This window comes from Lynx rufus, unplaced genomic scaffold (assembly GCF_022079265.1).
Source record: "Lynx rufus isolate CCGP_SWC_20201006 ecotype Redwood Valley unplaced genomic scaffold, mLynRuf1.p SCAF_8, whole genome shotgun sequence".
NCBI classification, from domain to species: Eukaryota; Metazoa; Chordata; class Mammalia; order Carnivora; family Felidae; genus Lynx; species Lynx rufus.
In genome coordinates, this window is record NW_025814896.1 from 82,169,623 (window position 1) to 82,185,259 (window position 15,637).

At 38.5% G+C, this 15,637-nt stretch overlaps 1 protein-coding gene across 2 annotated transcripts in view; it reads right to left on the reverse strand.

Annotated features, from left to right (window-relative positions):
* Positions 1–15,186, reverse strand: part of PELI1 (pellino E3 ubiquitin protein ligase 1) — a 57,277-nt gene extending 42,091 nt beyond the window's left edge. For both annotated transcript variants that reach the window (XM_047069664.1, XM_047069662.1), the window contains exon 1: positions 15,077–15,186. The gene's annotated coding sequence lies outside the window, so the exon portion shown is untranslated. The remainder of the gene's footprint in view (positions 1–15,076) is intronic.
* Between the last annotated feature and the right edge of the window lie 451 nt (positions 15,187–15,637).

Genomic DNA, 15,637 nt, shown 5'->3' on the forward strand with positions numbered 1-15,637 from the left:
TGCTGACTCCTGGTACTGTCATTTAATAGCTGTAAGTCTTGGGCCAACCCTACTGAGGCTCAGTTTCCTCACCTGTAAACCTAAGATAATAAGTAATACATTAACATGTACACAGTGCTTATCGTAATAGGTGCCAGGCATTTTTGAAAGAGCTTTATATATTTATTCTTTAACTCCTAATAACGTTCTTGGGAGATGAATAATATCATCTCTGTTTTATAGATGAGGAAACTGAGGCCCAGATCAGTAAGTTACCAGAGGTCATACAGCTAATTAAGTGGTAAGGCTGGCATCTGGAATGGGAACCTGAGAATTCTTGGTTAAGAGTCAATACTTACAAATAAGCATTATAGTCTATTACCTTTCAGTAACATACCATCACCCACCTCAAAGGGTTGTTTTCAAAAGTAAGTGTCTAGCACATAGCAACAGCTCAATAAAGATTTATTGTTATAGTTTTTTGACAGTTAATTTCTATTTACTTGAATATTTATATTGTCAATTAGTTTAAAATATTTACTTTAGTATAGAAACTACCTTCTGCAAAAGAAAACTGGGGTGAGGCAGACAACAGAGGAAATTAATTTCTATGAAGGGTAGTAAATAACTCTTCAAGAACTTTTGTAGCCAGGTACTCTTGAGGCTTCTGTAAGTTTGACTTTGAGCATGGCAATCTGAGGTAACTTTCAGATATCCATGGAGAGTATGAAGCAATTATATATATATAAGTCTGGAGCTTGGGCTGGAAATATAAACCTGGAAATCTTCAACATACAGATGAAATTACCTAGGGAATGAGTACAGAGTTTGAGAAGAAAGTCTAGAGAAGCACTGAGGAGTTCAAAAATTTAGGAATCTGAAAGAATAGCAGCAGTTCCTGAAAGCGATTTTAAAAAGCAACAGCATCAAGGTGCTGGTGTATGGTGTATGATGTCCTGGAAGTGAAGAAGAATGCTTCAAAAAGTAGGAAGCAATCAACAATGTCAAATGTTGCTGAGAGGTCAAGTAACTAAATACTGAAGAAAGTATCACTAAATTTAGCAATATGGAGACAGTAAGTGACCTCCAGAGGTATTTCAAAAGAATAACAGGATTTTATTAAATACAGTTATATATCTTTTTATCAGGAACAGCAAACTAACATTTGATGTATGTTGATCATTACATTGAGTCTCCCTTCTTCCTACCTCCAGCTCCCATAATGCCCATCCAAGGAAGGCTGTATTGATGAAATATTCCACAATATGAAACTATAGTCTACTGGAATTTTCCTGCATGTTAAGCACAGTAATGGGCACCATGTAAACAAGGAAAACCAAGACTCGGTTTTTGTCCTTAAGAAATGATGTAAAACAATTTAACATCAATGTAATATGGTAAAAGTAGTCTCAGGGCCTCATGGAAACAAAGAATACTCATCCTAGTTTAGGGGTAGGATTAGACTGCTTTATATAAGAACAATATCCAGTCATTCACTTTCTGAGCAGCTGCTATGCACTAGATCCCAGGAACACAAAAACAACAAGCTTAGATCTCTGGATCCACATAACTCATGGTTTAATGAAATGTGTCCAGGTATGTCAAAAGAGAAATTCTAATACAATGTGATCAATGCTATAAAAGACGTATTACCAAATGTTAACCAAATGGCAGTAAAAAGGCCCAAGACCCTAACCTAAACATGGAAAAGTTGGAGAAAATTCTATAGAACAGTAATATTCAAGATAGGATTTGAAGGGCAAAAAGGCCTCAGCCAGAGAGGTTTATTTCAGGCAGTAACATATGTAAAGGTTCAAAACTGTTTTGAGAACAATGAGAATTTCATTATGGCTTATGCACAGTAATAAAGGGAAGTGAGGGAGAAGCTAGAGGTAGATAAGGGTCAACTATTTAAGGACTTTATAAGATAGAATTTGGACTAGATTTTTAGGAAATGGAGAACCAGATTAGACTGACATCATCATATTTGTTTTTCTCTGACTCTCAAACTTGACAAACTAGACTCATGATTCTACCCCCTGCTCTCACCTATCCTATCCCTAATTTATTTCAGTAAATGGCACCACTATTAACCCAGTAATTGCTCTTACCAGAAACCTGGAAATCCTTAATAACTCCTTCTCCCTCATCTTCCATATACTGTCTATTACCATGTCCTATCATTTCACTTCTAAAAACCTACTCGAGGTCTTTACACATGCTGTACCCTCAGCCTGGAACAGCACTGTCCTGCTCTTTACCTAGCTGACTCCTCATTCTGGAGATAAAAGCTTAAATGTTAATTCCTTAGAAAGCATTCTCTGATCACCCAATATACAATATAACACAGGTCCCCTTCTGTCATTGTCTCTTAGCAATCTGTTCTGTATTTACTTATATATTTACTTGTTTTTAATATCTATTGCCCTTCCTAGTCTGTGACTTTCATCAGGAGCTGTCTCATTCTGTTCTCTCACCATACACTCAATGCCTGCAACAGCCTTCTACATAGTAAGCATTTAAGAAATACTGGTTGTAAAAATTAAAAAAAAAAAAGAATTTTTAGGAAAGTAACTTTGAAAGCACTATGGAGGATGTGAAAAACATAAGGAGTCTAGAATCAACAAGATCAGATACAAAGAGCCCAGGTGAAAGAGTATAAAGAACCCAGGCAAAGGGAATGTGGAAATGAGGATAGAGAAAAGCAGTACCTGAGACACCAAGGCGGAACTGCCAAGTTCCTGGCTTGGGCATGTGGAGAGTGAAACATTAAGTTCCATCAGGACTGAAGGAGGCAGAACAGATAGGGAAAAAATAATAAAGAGATCTTTTTGACAATGGCAAGTTTGAAGAATTTGGATTAATATGTCTAGCAGGCAGTTGAAAATTTAAATGTGGCACACAGCGGGGAGGTCCTGGGTTGGGGACAGATCTTTTCTTCTGTTTTTCCACTTCTACAAATCAAGATGCTAGTAAGAATAAAAACAGCTTCCAATTTTTGATCACCTACATCACACTTGACATTGTGCTGAGGGCTTTATATATTATTTCTATTCCTTTCAACAACTCTGTAAGAAGGCATTCAAAGCTTTGAGAGGTTAAGTAAACTAAGTCAATTGTCCAAGGCAGCAAAGCTGCTAATCAGTGGTAGGACTTAAATCCAGTTTTCTTTAAATCAAAGCCTCTTTCAATATACTACCTTACCTCTAACTTGAATGACCACCTATGAAGTTGGTTCTGGGAAGAGAGAAAAAGCAAACCTAAACGAACTATCAAACTAAGAAAATAGGGAATAAGCCTAGAAAAATGAGGCTTCAAAAATAGGTTTAATGAAATTTCATGTGAAAGAGAGAAAAAGAAGTGGAGTTAAGATTTGAAGACCCGGGCAGAAGAACCTCAAACCATCATAACACGTTTATAAAACATGTTCCACGGTACACAGCAGTTAACACACTTGGGAGCCTGTTAAAAACATAGAATTTCAAAGGCTCACCCAGACATAGAGAATCAGAATATGTATCTCAATATGACCCCCAGATAATCTGCGTAATGCATTAATGTTTGAGAAGGAATGGTCTGAAACCATTACATGAAGACACTAACCAGATTAGTGTCAAACTTCTAAGTTTGCAGAGCTAGAACACTTCCCTCTCAGTCTAGCATTCATCCTGCTTCACTATGTGCCCTTCAAACAGACACATCACTTTGAACCTCACTAACCTGAAGCTTTGCCACAGAAACATTTAGGAGTTGAAGGGAGTTTAAATCAAGCCATCACTAACCACTCTGAATGTTTCCACTCCACTAGGGATTTTAAGTGTTCCCATGAATTTCCTCCAGTATTTGTTTTTAACATCACAATGTCTTAGCCCACTGGGGCTGTTTGAACAGGATACTACAGACTGGATGGTTTATAAACAACAGAGATTTATTCCTCACAGTCCTGGAGACTGAGAAGTCCCAGATCAACACTGGCAGATTCGGTGTCAGGTGAGGGCCTGCTTCCTAGATGGTCATCTTTTCACTGTGTCCTCACACTTACAGAAGGAGTGAGGGATCTCACTGGAGTCTTATGGTCACTAATCTCATTCATGAGGGCTCTGTCCTCATGACCTAATCCCTTCCCCTAAGGTCCTACCTCCAAATACCATCATATTAGGGATTAGGTATCAACATGTGAATTTTGGGGGGACGCAAACATTCAGTCTATGGAATTACACAAAACATTAACATGCCATCTCTGACTACATAGAATTCTTAATTCACAGAGTAAGTTTCAATTCTGAATGTTCAATGTGAAAAAACAGTAAAGACTCAGAAAGAGACAGACTGTCTATTGGCAAGTCATTTAAACTCATGGAATCATGGAAATGGAAGGGACTTTATAAGGTTGAGGTGACAGACTTCATCTAGAATGCCAACTATACAGTTGCTGACAGTGCAGCACCAAAAAGGGAGTATGAAGCTGGGATGGGGTCAGCTATTAGCTATATCTACCATGGACTGGCTCCAAAGAGGGCAATCATAGGGCAAGCTGCTGACCTTGTAAAGATGAGGAAACTAAAGCCCAGAGAGGTTAAATGAAATATGAGATGCATACTAAATAAACGGACCAGAACTCTAAGTCTCTTAGCTTCTGATATAGTGGTTTTTATCCTGAATCCTCCTGCTGTTCCTCTCTGATACATTTATTCAATATAAAATCCTTTAAATATAATAGGAAAAATCAAACCAATTAAAAATTAACTGAGAACAAACAAGTCCTCATAATTTCAAGTCCTGTAACAAAGACTTACATGCAAGTACATTCAGAGATTTAAATGAAGTCCACAAGCTCTAGGTTGTATCACTGTGATCAATGAAGGATCTCTGACTCAGATTGTTTTCTGACAATTTTACTTCATGGTGAGTTTTTCCATGTGACACTTTTTCTTTAGAGTTTAGCCATGATGACTCAGGGCACCTAGATGCTATGAAGGAGCTTTCAATTTAAGAAGTAGGAGGAGAATGAGGGGGCATATTGAATCATTAACATCCTACTCAGTTCTGACATCTAGCAAATCCTTTTTTGGAAGCCATTTTAAAGAGCTTCAGGAGGCAAATCCTGGCTGAAGACTTTAAAGACTGGTCTTTAAGTGCTGAACTACATGCAAATTAACTGGCATACAATTTCTAAAAGAGGCATAACCAAGAAGCTTTAGCAAAATGTGATTTTCTTTTTGTTTACTAAGTATCAGTGATGAATTATAAAAAAAGGTCTGGTGTCACTGAAGTAACAGATACGCTCTAGGATGAAGAGTTTAAGACACTAACTCAAAATTCACTGCTCCTTTGGTGAACTGAAAAAACTTAGTTCAAGGCTTGAATCATCCCACTTTAATGAAAATTACAGTAAAGCAGTTAAGTAAATTTAAAAAGCTTTCAGATACATGAAGCTTGTCTATATGACTGTGGTTTCTAATCAGAAGCAACCACTACTTTATAAAAGAAACCCACATCAACACACATTTTCTCATGAATGATAAACGTTAACTAGTTTTGTAATCTGGAAGTTTTGGCCCTTTGGTAAATTTAAAGAATAGTAGTGAGAAACAATTCAAAGGAAAATCCATTATGTTAACTGTAATCTAAAATTAAAGAAAATCAGCTTTTAGTGCTTCCAGTACATGTAGCTCATTAAACTTGGCATAACCCAGAAGAACATGAGGTACTGTGGATATTATCTGCCAAGAACCAGGAATCCAACACTAAGGTTTTGAGGAACCAGCAAAGCACCTCCAATTGTTTTCACTTATTGTTAAAAAAATAAAGTTAATGGTGCCTTCTAAAGATTAAGCCAACTGATATGTTGAAACTACAATGAGCATTTAAAAACTGGCAACAAATCAGGGCCAATCACCTTATAATTCATTCCACGAAAGGACAGGGAAGTTATTAACTTGTTTACCACATTACTGATTTTTCTATCTTTTCCTCTTAACTGTCAAAAAGCATCTTAAGTTCAGACAGTTTTCTCCAAAGCCATTTATGATTAACTATTATTACAATGATGATGAAATCCCTGATTGAGGTTTTTGGAAAAGACAACATATACCAAGAGCTGAAAACAGCACTTGAAATTCCACTAGGCTAATAATTCTATCAAATTTTGCTAGTTTAGGTATAGGTTCTGGATGGATGCAGAATTAACTCATGAAGCTCTCAAACCAATGACTTTACTACTGTTTCCTACATTATTCATTTCAAAAAGTGCTATATCCTCTGTGTCACACAGTTATCTATTAGTGCCTCGCTGATGGAATATACCATCTCTCCAGTGTAACACACCCACACACAAAAAGGGAGAAAGGAAAGTTAAAAAGAAGCTAAATAGGTAAGACAAAAAGAGGATGAGTGTTATATTTGTCATGAATGTTATATTTGTTACTCCTTTTGAAGTATATAAAAGTACTCCTTTTATATTTGTGAAGACCCTGAATTCATTCCAAGCCCACTTTTAAGTATAAAAATGGGAGACGTGTAGAAAACATGACAGAAGAACAATGGGCACTAAAGCAAGTAAAGAAAGATAAACAAAGCCAGTGACAAAGTGAGGAAGAGATGAAAGTAAGAGAGAGGTGAAGTGAGAGAGGCAGAAATATGGAATACATGTATCTTGCAAAGCACAAGTTGAAAAAACCCTGGAAGCTGATGCTGCAAAAATCTACAGAGCTTAAGTAATAGACTGAATTTTCAAATAATTCTTCCTTACTGTTAATTAGCATCATCATCATTATTAATATTATCAATTCATCATTATTATTATTTCCCAAAATAAGTACAGGCTTTATCATGGTCACAAAGTTTAAGCCACCATGAAATTTAAGACGTACCTTTTACAAAGCAACTTTTTTTCTTGAAATGGAAGCTATATTATTATTACTATTCTCTACTTAATTTATACATTTTATCTATTAAGTAGATACAAGTTACAAGAATTATCCATGGTCACGTTTACTGTTTTGTGAGAGACGATTTTTTCTTTCCTTCCTTCCCTTCCCCTCCCCCTTTCTCTTCCTTGTCCATCATAAGTTATTTATTTCACAAAAATGGAAATGAAACACTGACTCATAATCCTACCAACAAACCAACAGACTGAAAGCTATTTCTAAAATGAGCCACACATCAGTATGGTCCCATCACAGAATTTCAAAATCCTTCATGAAAAAACTATTATTATTTTATTGTATTTTACAGATGAATCAAAGATAGCTTGGAAATACCTTCAGAATTAATGGAAAGCCCAAGAATTAAACATGGGCTCTGTGTTCATGCTAACAGGCTAGTGTTTAAACTATATTAAACAGGGGTGCCTGGGTGGCTCCATCAGTTAAGCGATCAAATCTTGATTTCAGCTCAGATCATGATCTCACCATTTGTGAGATCAAGCCCCACATCCGGCTCTGTGCTGATGGCGTGGAGCCTCCTTGGGGTTCTTTCTCTCCGCCCCTGCCCTACTCATGCTTGCTCTCTCAAAATAAATAAGTAAACAAACCAAAAAAAATACATTAAATAATCTAGCCTACCATCTCAATCTTAGTAGTAATATACAGTATATGAAGAAACGTTCTGGCTATCTACCTATATGTACATATACACATATATATACACCAAGAGGACCAATGAGTGAGTTAAAGAAATTAAAGAATTTTCTGGGGTGCCTGGGTGGCTCAGTCGGTTAAGCGGCCGACTTCGGCTCAGGTCATGATTTCGCGGTCTGTGAGTTCAAGCCCCGCGTCGGGCTCTGTGCTGACATCTCAGAGCCTGGAGCCTGTTTCAGATTCTGTGTCTCCCTCTCTGTGACCCTCCCCCGTTCATGCTCCGTCTCAAAAATAAATAAATGTTTAAAAAAAAATTTAAAAAAAACCAAATAAATAGAAATTAAAGAATTTTCTGAAAAATGTTCAAAACAGGGAGTTTTGTTAAAGTATTCCTTATACTGTTATGTACTTATATTCTTAGTGGTCACTTTATGCAATTTATTTTATTTTATGAAAACATTTTTTTTCAAGTAATCTCTACACCAATGTGGGGCTCAAACTCACAGGCTTGAGATCGAGAGCTGCATGCTCTACTGACTGAGCCAGTCAGTCACCCCTGGAATTTACTATATATTAAAAAATTCTCAAATTCTACTTAATCCCATTAAATCCTATATATTATTGGTTAAAGATACAGAAGAAAATATTGTACCCTCCTATTATGCATAGTTAACTAAAAAAAAATGGTTTTCTTTATTATTCAATGTTATCCATAAAGTAAAAATCATTGAAATAAGTTTAGTTTCTCAGTTTGGAAAACTTATTCCTAGAAAAAATGAAAACCATTTATCATTTTAAATCATTTAGTGTCAAATCATTCAAAACTAGAAATCCCTACATGTATACTGTCCTATCAGTAGAAGATTTTTAAAGTCCATATTCACGCAGGGTTTTTTTGAGGGAGTCTTTCAAACGTTTGAAGGATGGGTTCAATTTTTCTGTAACAATACAGATTTAAATACAGTTCTTTATGGGAAATCATTATGTTCTGGAAGCAACTATTAATCTGAGAAATGAAGCATGAATATAAGACTTGAGAGCCAGATTAGTCTCTAACACTAAATGTGTGCTGGTCTTTCAATTCTCCTAGTGTATGCCATAGCAACAAGAAAGTTATACAACTTCATTACATTATAAATGCCATCTCTTCAGTCTTAAATGCCTGACACAGAAACTTATCTGCAGTGACTGTTTTGAGTGGTTAATTATTAAGAGGTATGTATAGTCTTGTGTGTATGTACACGTATGTGTTTCAATGCACCAGACAAAACATAAATATCTAAATGAGTGTAATAGTCTCTTCCATATCAGTCACTCTCAGAGGTTAGATCCTTATTCCAAATGATGCTACAATTGTCCACAACATTATTGAAACTCCTTTTCAGTCTATGGGTAGACCTGATTTTTAAGAAACCATAATTGCCTTCTTAAAGAGGATCTGAATTTTAGAAATAGCCTGAAGTTATTTCTTATTTTCTTTCCGTCTTTCTTTCTTTCTGTCCTCTCTGAGTCATATCTGATAAATGAAATATCATGTCCTTATACCTCCTTTTCCCCTAAAAACACGGGGCAAATATATAGTACTGAGCTATTTTCATGTGTGGCTCTTAAACTGGCTTAAAAGGCAATTACCAAAATAAAAAAAAAAAAGTAGTTCCAAAAATATTTTGAGTAATACTAGTATCATTGAAGTAAGTGTATAGATAGCTCCCAGGGTGACTAAAGCAGACATATTTTAGGTAAGTATAAAATAAGTGTCCTTACTTTAAAGCAAGGATAGATAATTAACCAGGCCCCACACAATCTGGTCTCCTGGCCCCTCCCTTTACCTTTCTGACCCTATCTCCGGCTACTCTCTCATTCTAACCCAGCCACACTGGTCGTCCTGTAGTTTCTTGCACAGTCAAGATCCTCTACCTCAGGGCCAAGGTACATGCCCTTCTCTGTTCCTCCACCCTGCTCCAGGATTATCTGCAAGGCTGACTCCCCCTCACCTACCTCAGGTCTTTCTCAATGAGGTGTGTTCTGCCATGCTCCTCCCATCCCATACTCACATCCCACCTGGTCCCTTTTCCCCTCCTCTATCTTCTCCCGTGTGTGTGTGTGTGTGTGTGTGTGTGTGTGTGTGTAACACTGTTCATTACAGAAATTTTCAAACATACACAAAAGTAGAGAGAATATGAGAAATCTCAGGTATCCATCATCTACCTTCAACAATTCTCAATACATGGCCAATCTTGTTTCATCAATGCTCCTCTCCCCTCCAAATTATTTTGGAGCAAAAATCCAGACATGATATTTTAATTAATAAATACACTAGATCCCTAAAAGTTAAGGCTGCTTGTTTAAAACCCAGAATACATTATCACACCTACAAAAATTAACAATTCCTTTTAATCAAATATTCAATGTCCAAACTTCCCCTATTTTTCATAAATACCTTTTTACAGTTCGCTTGCTCAAAGCAGGATCTAACTCAGGTCCATATACTGCATTTAGTGGATATGTCTCTGAAGTCTCTTTTAATCTTAGAGCTTCCTCTCCATTTCTTATTTCTCATTTATTTCTTGAGGAAATGAGTTCATTTATCCTTAAAACATGAAATTTTTTATTTATTTTATTGCCTGTGTCTCAGAGCTTTTAATTTTAATTTGCGTGAATGGTATCAGCATCTAGACCAGTGCCTGACCCATAAAAGACAACCAATAAATACTTACTGAATGAATATTTGGCGTTCATGCCAAAAGTCCACTGCCCACCCAATAGCAGAAACTGCTAATCACAGCACTCTTTCCTGTTGAGTCTGAACTAGGACTCCCAGTTTTCTAAATATAGTCCAGGGAGCCACCACCAAGCAATCAGATTTGGTACCCAAGGTGAAATCTATTTGCTGTCCCTGCTTTACCTCCCTCCTTTCAAAGTAAGTGTACTTCCATCTCCAAAACAGATTCAATGGCCCCTGTATGTTGAAATTTAGCTGAAGTTTAGCATAATAAATGACTGTATTTCTTGTCAAGTATGTGTAAACATTTCTTAGCTTATTTTAGACAATTTAGGGGAGAAAGCATATTGTAGCCAAAAAATGATACAAAAAGAAACTGCAGAAGATGGTGGGAAACTAGGGGTAATACATATTTTTAGAATTAGCAACATCCCAAGAGGTTCATTATAGAAGAAAAATCAGTAATAAATTCTTTGAAAAGGAAGTAGATTACATGTGTATTGAATTTGGAACTTTTTTTTAAAACTACAGGAATGGTCAAGATTAACTGGGGAATAACAAATGTCATAATTTTCTCATTTACAGGCAACAACAACATATTCTATTTTTCTGTAAACGGTATTTTGAGGTGTATAAAAGTCTTACAGAGGTAATGCAAGTAGTACTATGTAAAATTCTACTTCTCTGAAACAGTTCATTGTGGCAAAAAAAAATTCTAAAACATCATGTGTATGTTCTGAAAAAATAACCACATCTTCTTAGACTTACTTATAATTCATTTCTCTTAAATTACCTAACAAATCTCTTTTCCTCAACTTTATTTCTGAAGGAAGCTATGGTAATTGAAAGGTTCCAATCAGATGTTCATATGTTTTGATTACTTATTTCTATTTAAAAAGAAAAAAAAATCAGAAATTCCCCGATGTTCACTCAAGAAATCTTTTTTTTTTTCAATGTTTATTTATTTTGCAGAGACAGAGACAAAGCGTGAGCTTTGTAGAGAGGGGTAGAGAGAGGGAGACACAGAATCCAAAGCAGGTTCCAGGCTCTGAGCTGTCAGCACAGAACCCAACATGGGGTTCAAACTCAGGAACTATGAGATCACGAGCTGAAGTCGGATGCTTAACCGACTGAGCCACTCAGGCACCCCTCACTCAAGAAATCTTGTACTTTCTCTTTATTACTTGCAAAGTAATACAGCCATAACAACAAAAATTATGTAGGACCTACTAAGGGTAACATGTTAAACAATTATTTTCAACCTCTGGAAAGAAAAGAAGTGGTCTTTCAAGATAATGTAAGAAAAAGCTAGTGGCATAACTTGAAATTATATCTAGTTCTTTCAGTGACCAATATTTCTTGTTCTGAGATTTCCATACATTAGCGTGGGGAAAATCTTCTCTGGCAGAGGCTAAACTTAAAGAAAAACAATGACCGCCTCCTCCCCCACTACCACATGTGTAAAAAAAAAATCTCCAACAACCCAAATCCCTTGAAAGAATGATTTCTATTTACTTTCCTTGTGTAACATATTTAGAGGAAATCTGGAAAAGATGGCTAGAAATCTATAAACAGAAACTGCTAAGTGGAATTCACTGTTTATAGACTTTAGCTAGAATTCTGTCCCTTATATAATGCCAGGAATCTTTTATATTGTACTTTTTAAAAACATCTTCATCAGGTTTCTTTCTGTTGATTTTCTTCTTCCTTCTTTCAACTGGCTTTTAAATTTGTTTTATTCTCTTCAATGAAAAGACATAAACGTAACTTTTGGAATAACATGATTTTTTCCAAAGAAAGTCCTGGAACCAACCATCTTAATGCCATCATATACCTGACGTTTTGAAATTTTAACATACACTGCATAGCTAAAATATATGTAATAAAATAATCCATACAAGCCTTTCTGATTTCATAAATACTAGGATAGCTTTATACTGATGTGCAATGGCAAGATGTATGTGTGTGAGAATGTTAGAAAGATAGTTTTCAGGGCACCTGGGTGGCTCAGTAAGTTAACCATCTGACTCCTGATTTTGGCTCAGGTCACGATCTCTCGGTTCATGGGTTTGAGCCCAGCTTTGGGCTCTGTGCTGGGGCGCAGAGCCTGCTTGGGATTCTCTCTCTGCCTCTCCCCTGCATGTGCTCTCTCTCTCTCTCTCTCAAAAATAAATAAATAGACATTAAAAAGAAAAAAAAAAGATAGTTTTCAATTCTAAGTTTGGGCTTAAAATCTTTATTAGCTCCAGAAGTTTCTGTGTGCAACCAGTTGTTCACAAAGCAGAATTGGCATAGAAAGTCCTTATCATCTGACCCACCGGACAGTATTAATGTGGCCCATTCTAAATGACAAGACTCTGAACATACAAGTGACATTACAACAACCTGAAAAGAAGCTGAAACGACGTCAAAGAGCAATGTACGGAGGCTTCCCCTTGAAACGTGCCTGTTTAGCATTTGGCAGTACCAGACTCAGTTCCCTGCCCTGTACTTTTCTGCCATTTCTTTAAGGGGTCCCAAAGATATCAGGAAACCCACAGTGCCAGCCTTGGCCAGTCGACACTAACTTCTGCCTTTGGACTCCACTGATTGAGCCAAGAGGTCCTGTTAGTAGCTTCCTTTAAAGTACAAACGCCTCTGGTAAATTTGGTTTGTAAAAGCTACAGAAAAAAGTTCACAGTAAGCAACTGCAAGGTCACTGAAATGACAATTTTAAAGAGAGCACAGATTCTTCCCCTTCCCCCCAAATCTGTCACTAAGGCACAATTTCTAGCTTTTTTTCAAGTCAATAAGTACTACTATTATTGCATTACAGCACCTCTAAAACATTAATGAAAACCCGAGTGAACGTTTTCTCTTTAAAGTGTCAATTTATTAGATGAGGCATTAAAACCACTCCACTACATGCAACTTTCCATACATTTAACTGTTCTACTTCCAATCGTTTGCTTTAAACTGAAGATCTCTTTAAACATCCCACAGGATGGGGACAGGTTAGAGGATTTGGGAGAAAAATCAAAAAAACAAACGTCTCACTTTCTTTTTCTGATGGAACCCCCAGGATCTAAATTCTGGGGGCAACTGTATCACAAAAAATTAAATTTAACAGTAATAGGTAAAAGTATTCACTACAGTTCTGATCATTATTCATCTCAAGAAATAAATAGTAGAAATGATGCTTCACTTAAATTTTTGGTACCATCCAGTTTGGTTCAACTACCAAAAATAAACTTGTCCTCAGAATTAAGCATTCTCTTCCAGAAGAGGCTGTTGGTGTGAATAAAAAAAACAAAAGGAATTCATATGATCTATTTGTACAATAAAGACAATGTTTTGCGATGTAAATTTGATCACTTTGAGAAAACATTTCCTGTTTTAAAGAAAACATCATAAGCTCAAGCAGAAGAACTGAAGAAACTAAACCTTCTCCACAATTCAAAAATTTAAATTCACACTACAATTCAAATTAAAAAACAAACAAACACCTTACATCTCTCCTCAGTTATAATACATATTCAAAGTAGAAAAAGACAAAGCCAGTTCTGAAACAAAAGATCAGCTGCTATGAAAACAAAGTAACATTTTTGCAGAGAAGGAAAAGTACACAGCTTTGAACCAAAACAAACAGATGACCTTTTCATACACTTAGAGCTTCAGTTCTTTGCACATCGAGTACCTTATGGGTAAAATGCTCACTCAATTATTTGTTAACATACTGTTTGATGATTAAACGATGGGAAGGCTGCTGATGCTGTTAAAACCAAGATACATCTCCTCGTGTGTAGTGATTAAAATCTGTCAAATTCACATTAAAAAAAAAAAGAAAGAAAAACCCTCTGTCCTCCTGCTCCCCCATCACTGCACTCTTGCCTCATAAAAGACCTGCATGTACAAAAATAAAAGTAGATGGTGGGGTGGGTTTATGATTTACAGTATTTTCCACACTCAAAGCATTTTTCAAGAGTCCTTTGAGGTTTTAAGATTCAAACACTATGCAAGAATTATTGTTTGAACTACCTAACAATTACCCAGACTTCTTTTAGACTTCAGTTAACCTTTAACTAAAATGAGCATCTATAACTTTTCCACGGGGCATCGGAGAACGAGTTCTTACTCATAAATGCTTTCAGGTCCTCAGACACCAGGCGCGGTGGAAGATGAAGAGTATCCATCAATTAGAGAGCTCTTCCGGAGCTCAGTTTACCCACTTAGGAACACGGGCGTATTAACTTGTTTCGTGGGGACCACGAAGGTGTAATTAATTAGTGTTTTTAAACGCTCCGAGATCCAGAGATGAAAGGAAATTCGAGAGACACGCAGAGAAGATGACAATAATCACAACAATAAAAAGAATGACTAACTTGGAAGTCTGTGTTATGTAAGGAAGGAGAAAGAAGTTAGCAGATTCGCACAAACAAAAGAAAAGCCCACCGCCCCCTTTGTTTCTCTTTCATTTCCCTCTTCCTTCCCGCCCCCGCGGAGCTCCCCTCCCGCAGCAGGCGGCCCCGCGCGGGGCGCGGGGCTCGGACTTGGCCGCCGCGCGCGGGGCTCCGAGGTGGAGGGGGAGGGCGCGCTGGGCCGGCTCCTGACAAAGGCGCTTCCTCCTGCGAGGGCGCGGGATGCGGGAGCCGCAAACTCCGTTCCCGGCCGCCTCGAGCGCGGGGGCGCGCAGGCGGGCGGGGAGAGCCTGCCGGCCGCCCCCGGCAACCGCCGAGGAAGTTGCGCGCCCGCCTTGCCCGCACCCCTCGTTGGCCTCGCCACCATCCCTTCCGTGGCCCGCCGCGGCCGCACTCACCGGACAATTACTGGTGGCCGCAATCCAGCACGGCCCCGAGACCCGGAGCGAGGGGGTGAGAGGTGTGCGTACGCGAGGAGCGCGAGCAGACAGCCCAGCGTTCTGCCGCCGCCTTCTACACGAGCCGGCCAAGCCCCGCGAGGGAAGTTGGCCACGGAGCCGAGCGCTGAGGAGCCGCGGGCGGAGGGAGAGGCACGGAGCCCGCTTTGTGGTGCGCTTCCGAAGGGCTCGAGGCAAAACCGAACGCGCGGCGCCGCTGGTGCTGCTGGTGGAGGCGGCGGCCGCGGCGGCGCCCCCCGACGGTCCCTCCGCCTCACACCGCTCTGGGTCACTGACACACACTCGGAGGGAGGGGAGGGGACTAGCAGGAGGGCGGGGCGGGAGGGAGGAGACAAGGCAGGGCCACAGCGGGAGGCGGTGACGCGGCGCCGAGTGGTCTCTTGGGAGTTGTAGTTCTCCGACTGAAGGAAAAAAGGGATACATCGTGGTTGAGGAAGCGTCCCGGCTCTCACTGCACTGCGCATGCTCGGGGAGAGGCTCAGCCCCCTGCTGTTACTATGG